This window comes from Hyperolius riggenbachi, chromosome 1 (assembly GCF_040937935.1).
Source record: "Hyperolius riggenbachi isolate aHypRig1 chromosome 1, aHypRig1.pri, whole genome shotgun sequence".
In the NCBI taxonomy this organism is placed as follows: Eukaryota; Metazoa; Chordata; class Amphibia; order Anura; family Hyperoliidae; genus Hyperolius; species Hyperolius riggenbachi.
Window position 1 is genome coordinate 319,592,152 of NC_090646.1, and position 7,774 is coordinate 319,599,925.

Here is a 7,774-nt window from a genome sequence, read left to right on the forward strand (position 1 = left end):
ATATTATTTTATTCTAGCACAACTCTAAAGATTGATGCGCATCAATTAGATAAATCAGTTATATGTAGATCAGTACACGCATTTGATAGTTTACAGTGGAGCATTCTGGGTGACATTCCCTGGGACTTGTGAATGTGGTCAGGTGTGTGGCTGGGAGTGGGGCTGCTGATACATCTTTGCGTGCAGATTTGTGCAATTTTGTGAACAATTTTATTAAAGAGTGCATTTATTTTATATGCAGAGGCGCAGAAGTTTTATTGTATATATTAATTTGGTTTAACACAGCAACTGGAGATGTTGCTGTATTTTGTCTGTCCTTGTGCAGAGTAAGGACAATGAATTGCTGTGCAATAAGTTACATTTCTTACATTTGCTCACATTCTTTGTCCACAAAGCAACATCAAAAAAGCAACATGTTCTTCTTGCCCTTGGGTAGAAGAAAAACAGGTTTTGTTCACGCGCTTGATTGGCAACATGTGGTCTTTCTGCGCCTGCGCGCAGTGAGAGCATGTTCTGATCACGCGCTAAAATAGCAACATATGGTCTTTCTGCGCTTGCGCGGAATAAGATCATGTTGTGATCACGCGCTGAGGCAGCATCAGCAGCATGTGTTCTTTCTGCGCTTGCGTGGAATAGAAACATGTTCTGATTAGCTGCTTGTGCGCTTGGGCGGTTATGACGATTCTGTCCGTTAAAGGCAGGGGGAAAACACTTTGACTTTGGGATCTTTCCAGATGATCAGCAGACGTGTTGTTCGTGTATGTTCCAGTTGTTTCCCCTTCGAGGTCGCTGAGGTCCCCAGATTCTCCCTGGGTGATGTCTACAACAGCTTGGTAACGTGTTGATGCATACTTCTAATTACTCAAACTAACTATGATTCTGCAGGCTTAGATAATATTGTAACAGGATTGTAGAACTAAATAAACTATTCCTTTGAGTTGTATATACATGTTTTGCAGCAATTTTGTTTATTCCCATCTTTGAATGGTGAGCGAAGTTAGAGGGTTTAAAAACCCTATTTGCTTAGGCAAAACATTAATTGGCGTAGTCTTGGCAGGATCCTTCCTTTTAATTTGTTGAATTGTATGCTCAGATTTGGTTGATATTTTGCCCAGTGGCTCCCCTGTGCACCAGGAGTCATTGTGCAAAGTTTTGCAAATTGAGGGTTCAAATCGATATATCTCATTAAAGGAAAGAGATATTGAGCAGTGTTCTCCCCAGGCTCTTTTAGCCGGGTGCTCCACCCGGCTAGTTTTGGTGACCACCCGGCTGTCATCGGCTCAGCTCCTCACCTCCCCCTATGCTCTAAGCAGAGTTGCCCTGCATTTTCAATTCGCCCCACCCGGCTACTTTTTCATGCCACCCGGCTACTATTTCATGCCACCCGGCTGGAAACAAATTCTAGGGAGAACACTGTTGAGAATTTGCAAACAATTTCAATATCTACTCAAACAGAGGTAGCATTTAAGCTACTTGGCATTTTGCCAAAAGTTTCAAAGTGAGATAACTTTTGAACAGATTATCAGTGCGTACTTGGACTTGGGGTGCAGTCATACTTTGATGAGGGTCACCTCTGGTCCAAATCCCGCCCACTTGGCAGAAAGTAAAAAATTCAACATATTTAAAAGGATGGATACAACGAAAAATGAAAGTGTAGTGGAGATTCCCGGCTGGTCCGGACTTCCCTACAGCATTCTAGTTCAAGAATTAGTGAATTGTGTGCCTGCAGAGCCATGGGAGAGTAAGTTGGGAGATGCTAAACCTCTAGATGTAGTGCATACTCTAGAGGGTGTGTGTCCCTGTTAAGTCAGGTGATGCGACTGCCTTAGGGCAGAGCCCCTTAAATGTTGTTAATGTACTTAAGGGGGTCCCCGTTAAAGCGGGTGATGTTGTCACTCTCGGGTGACGTAGTGGGATGTTGCTGACAGCTTACAGAAAAGTTTGATAAAGATTGTGTGAGTTAAAAGAATCAGAAATCCTCAATGTTGTTAAATTACTTGAGGGTATAAGCTTGAAGTGTACAAATATATGTCCATGCAGGAGTTATTAGAAATCCTGACAAACAGGATTCATATGTCTGGGATTCCAATGCTGCAAATGATGATTGGGTCATTTGTCCTGCGGATCTCATTTTTCAATCCTAAATTAGACTCTTTAATTGAAATAATGAGAATAAAGAAGATCATTGGGGTTATCAAAATTGAAGAAACAAAAAATTTAAATGTAACATTTTTAAGAAATGTGCTGGAGGAAGTAGTTGAGGAAGAGACTCCTATGATCACATATTTTGGATTGTTATCAGTGGAGCCGGGAGGGAGCTTCTGCCACTGATCATTGCACAGAAATAGGACAGTGTGCATTTAACTGGGTTGAATATAAGTATATCAGGTTTAGTAAAATAATTGTTTTTGGGTTTTGTTTTGTTTTCCTGTTTTTTTAGATTTTAGCACAAATGTATTTTGTTGGATTTGAAAAGAATAGGAATAGCTGGGAGCTTTCTTCAGGTTGTTACTGCTGTTTTGTTCCTTTTAAGGAAAATCCCATACTCTTGATGATCAGGAAAAAAACAGGGATGGGAAATAAGGGATAGAGAGTAACCTGACAGTGAATCTCAGATTTTCCTACTAAGTTTTTAATACAGTCTGTGTCTTTGTTGCATAGATATGGAAGTATATTCTCCACAGAAACTTGGAGTGCTGTGTTTAAACTTGTAAAGCAAATTCCTAAAAGTGACAGTACCCCACTGCACTGGCAGAGTTAAAATGGTAATATAATCTGGACAAGACAGGTGGGTTAACTTTTGTTGTTTTTAGTGAATGCTTTATATGGTGTATCTGCTATAGTGAGTTTTGAATAATTGTGTATTCATATGTCTGGTTTTGAAAGCATAGAGGAAGGTTTGAAGAAGAAAAAAAACATTTGTGCACGAGTGTTGAGAGCTCGTAAGGAATGTGTGCGAGCCGGTGAGTGAGTATTTGAGATGCTGCTCTCCCCCAGTAGAGGGTGCTTGGCACACATTTTAATAGGGGTACATGCTATAATAATGTTAGAAAACATTGACCTTCAACTTTTACTTCATAGGATATACATGTTCTTTAATAAAATATAGTAGGAAAAGAGATGAGAGATTGTAACGCAACTGGCTTGAGTGTGACGGTGTGTGTGTGTCTTGTTTGGTGCAGCACTGTGTGTGTACCGTCCATTTAGGTTGGTTATTGAAGTCAGTGTTGAAATGAAGTTATGAAAATAATTTTATTTCAGCTGTGTAGTGAATGTCTCATCTATATCAAATGGGCTTGGAAATGTATCAGACTTTTCTAAGATTGATTGATCGATCGATCAATTGATTAAGTAAGTATGGAAAGTTCTGCAGTACATATATTTTAAAGGCCAGGGGGTGAAGAGAATGTGATATCTACGTAAGTTATGGTGCAGATGCTGAGCTAGTGAAATAGAATGATGGTTGGGCAATTATAGACCAGCAAAGATAATAGGCAAATAATACAGCTGATTATTTTGGGTTTTGCTAGGATCTCAAACCCCCTGCAAATATTCACATTTTGCTTACAGGGTTAAATGTGATTATTCTGCTGATGTCAGGGTGATATCTGTGCCAGCAATTTTTCCCCTGGTTCCCTTGTTTTTAGCTATAATTGTGCAGGAGTGTTTACCTGTTGAGCTAAAGGGTTGTGAATGTTGTACTGACTAGCTGAATGACATAAGTGTCAGAATGTGTTGATGAAGTGTGAATTGAGTGGTTTCAAATGAACTGTGTGAAGTCTGGTTTGATTCTTTACGGATATAGAGAGAGTGTATTATATGTTCAAGAATACCTCTGTTAAAGATGCTAGAATTTATGCATATTCTGGTTTAGAATGATAAAATAATGCAAACAAACTGTGAAGATAACAGATTTTGTTTATACCAGGTCATTCTAATAAACCTAGGGGAGGCGCTGTGTATATACAGGCCAAAGAGTCATATAGTCCAGGTTCTCCTGAGGGCCCTTTTACACTTAATGCGTTAGTATGCATTAGTATGCATACATTTTTAGTTTTGTGTTTTGTTCCCAATGGCAGTATACTGCAAAAAAGGCTTCAATTTGTTTTGTTTTTTGGTTTTTTTTGGTTTTTTTCCTTCCAGTGTATAGTGTGAAAGAAGCCATAGGGGAACATGGACACTGGACTGTACATCAGTTGTTATTTCGGTTACAGCTGACAGCAGCTGATTAGGTGTAAAGGGGCCATAATTCCTTTATTTGTAGAGAGGGAAGCCTTTCAGTAAGGGGTGGTATAAATTTTAGTTCCACTAATGTGGTAAATGTTAGAGACAAAATTTGGGTTTAAGGACCAACTGGTCCTCCAGACAAAGCTGAGGTAGTTGCTAAAAGGGAAGAACAAAACTTTATTGATAATTTAGTTTGAAAAAGAGCAGTGGGAGTATGTCCCACAAGAAAAATGTTACTTTCAAGAATGATTTATACTTGTTTGTATTTATAGATCATTATCGTGCATGTTATATGCTTGTACTCCTTGGTATCGCGTTGTTGATCGCTTCAGGGGTTGGAGCCTGGACTCCGGGCACTAAGCTAGTGCCTATAGATTCAACTGCTTCCCAATGGATGATGATAAACAGCACAAAGTCCAGTCCAATCAGGAGTGCCGAGCTGGAGGCTGCTGTACAGTTGCTAATTTAACTCTTTCTGGAACTGTGTGGCAGGTGCCTAGACTTGCTAAAAGACCACATTTCCCATGTCCACTACAATTGGGTGATAAGAAGATTAAGGATTTAAGGACATTCTTTGCATTGCATCGAGATGAGGGGTATCTTAATAACTACCTGTGTCACTAGTTGACACCTCAGCTTGAGTGGGGTTAAACATGTGTAAGAATGCTACTGATATTTTTAAAGTGTCCATGCCACTACAAGGATTGCAATGGTTACTCATGAACATTAATGTCTAAAATTGATCCAGGACAGTTTGACATGCTGAAAAGACTGTTCTGCATACACAGATAACTTTTCCTCCTTCAAAGACTTGTCCAAAGGGCCGTATCAAAAGAGCTTGGTATGATACATTGCTTGGTGGTTATGGCTCTCTTACTGGAACTTTAAATGGCTTTGATATAGAGACTCTTGCTAATAGATTGCATAATGCAGGAAGTAAAATAAATGATGCTTTGACTTTACAGCCCAAATGGATGCCAACCATATACTATCCTGCTATGATTAGTGCTGATGTTGATAATGATTGCTGATATAACTGATTCTTCTGTATATTTTAGTAATCAGTTTGATACTAATATGACAATGTTTGTTGATTGGACTGTCTGTACATTGCAAACCATTTATCAGATTCAACAGAAATCCTCTATGCAATTAGCATTAATGACTGGTAATGAACAAGTATGGAGGTCAGTTTTTAATTCTTCAGTTCCCAAGATTGGTGGATACATTTGGAATCTGAGAAAATGACATGCAGTGATACAGTCTGCACGGGTGGTGTTGTAATGTAGGTCACCAAAATGTCTGTCATGTGTAAATTTGTGGTCATGCCTTTGATTATGGGTGCTCCTGGTTCCACAACAGATATGTTTGGTGACAGATGTTTCAGTAATACCCCATATGGTCACTCCTTTTTTCAGGGCGTTTGTCTAATGTTTCTAGCATAACTTGGCATAATGAAACTTTTTTATTGCAGGGGGATAGGGAAACCTCAGTGGCTAAATTTTGGTCCCCAATTATGCCTGATATGCCTAATTGGGATTTTAACTTGACGCGGTTACATAAATTAATGAATGCTTCTGAAGACGTTCAGAAACATATTGTTTTATTAAATAAAACTCTTGCACAGCATATTCTGTCTACCACTATTGTTGCTGATAAAATTGTGAAAGTTGGCTCTTCTATTGCAGATGCCACATCACATCATTGGTGGGATATATTTATGGGATATTCTTTTAGTGCTACTTCTGTGTTGAACTTTGTTATTCATGCAGTGCTAGTCTTATGTATTGTGATGTTCCTCATTACATTGTGGAACTGTTATGTGGCTTATCGGCTTTGCCGTCGGTCTAAGGTTAGGTTTGCAACATATGGTTCGTGAACACTAATCAAGGGCCGAATGTGATACGTTAGTGACATGCCTGTCTTTATGTATGGATCCTTTAATGTATGGATTACTGTTCACGTATATATGTTAAATGTGTTCTCTGTCTAGTACTGGATGGGTTAATTTGGTTTAACACAGCAACTGGAGACGTTGCTGTATTTTGTCTGTCCTTGTGCAGAGTAAGGACAATGAATTGCTGTGCAATAAGTTACATTTCTTACATTTGCTCACATTCTTTGTCCACAAAGCAACATCAAAAAAGCAACATGTTCTTCTTGCCCTTGGGTAGAAGAAAAACATGTTTTGTTCACGCGCTTGATTGGCAACATGTGGTCTTTCTGCGCCTGCGCGCAGTGAGAGCATGTTCTGATCACGCGCTAAAATAGCAACATATGGTCTTTCTGCGCTTGCGCGGAATAAGATCATGTTGTGAACACGCGCTGAGGCAGCATCAGCAGCATGTGTTCTTTCTGCGCTTGCGTGGAATAGAAACATGTTCTGATTAGCTGCTTGTGCGCTTGCGCGGTTATGACGATTCTGTCCGTTAAAGGCAGGGGGAAAACACTTTGACTTTGGGATCTTTCCAGATGATCAGCAGACGTGCTGTTCGTGTATGTTCCAGTTGTTTCCCCTTCGAGGTCGCTGAGGTCCCCCGATTCTCCCTGGGTGATGTCTACAACAGCTTGGTAACGTGTTGATGCATACTTCTAATTACTCAAACTAACTATGATTCTGCAGGCTTAGATAATATTGTAACAGGATTGTAGAACTAAATAAACTATTCCTTTGAGTTGTATATACATGTTTTGCAGCAATTTTGTTTATTCCCATCTTTGAATGGTGAGCGAAGTTAGAGGGTTTAAAAACCCTATTTGCTTAGGCAAAACACACCGCCGCGGCTGCCGCTGAGTAGGTGAGCGTCCCTGCGCTAACTTTTCATTTACAGGTGTAGCTGACATGCTGGAGGCAGCGGACCACACAGCAGACCACACAGCGCTGGAATCCATAGAAAGGTGAGTTGCTCTGCAGTTATTGTTACCGGGGGAGCGGACCGGCAGACCACACAGGGGGACAAGGCAGGGAGTCCCCGACAATGCGGCGGATCGGCGGTTGGCATCGGCAGGCGGTTCTGAAGTCGGGGATTCCCTGCCTTTGGAATATAAGACGCAGGCACTTTTTCTTCCTATTTTTGGGGGAGAAAAAGTGCATCTTATATTGCGAAAAATACGGTATAAGTTAACATATACAAATAAGAAGTACGTTTCTTCCGGAGTTAAATGAGCCTTAAATTACTTTTCTGCTATGCTGCTGTCACTTACAGTAAGTAGTAGAAATCTGACATTACCAACAAATTTTGGGCTAGACCATCTTCTCATGGGGGGAGGTGGGGGTTACCTGGGTTTTCTTTATTTTTAAAAGCACTTAGTGAATGGCAGTTCCTCGGCCCAACTGCCAAAAAAGTATACGGTGAGCAGGGAGGCTGGCCAGCATCTTTGTATAAATCTTTTTCAGGAAGTGTAAAAGCCATGCTGAGAATCCCTCATATGAAGAGATGGACTAACCCAAAACCTGTTAGTAATGTCAGATTTCTACTACCCACTGTAAGTGACAGCAACATAGGAGAAAAGTAATGTATGGCTCATTTTACTCTGGAAGAAATGT

General features: G+C 40.2%; 1 long non-coding RNA gene across 1 annotated transcript; it reads left to right on the plus strand.

The window, feature by feature from the left end:
• Nucleotides 1-296: 296 nt before the first annotated feature.
• LOC137509546 (uncharacterized) lies at nt 297-6,908 on the plus strand. Its single transcript, XR_011020492.1, has 2 exons — nt 297-2,788; nt 4,500-6,908. It is a non-coding gene; the product is annotated as an uncharacterized lncRNA (long non-coding RNA).
• The last annotated feature ends 866 nt before the right edge of the window (nt 6,909-7,774 follow it).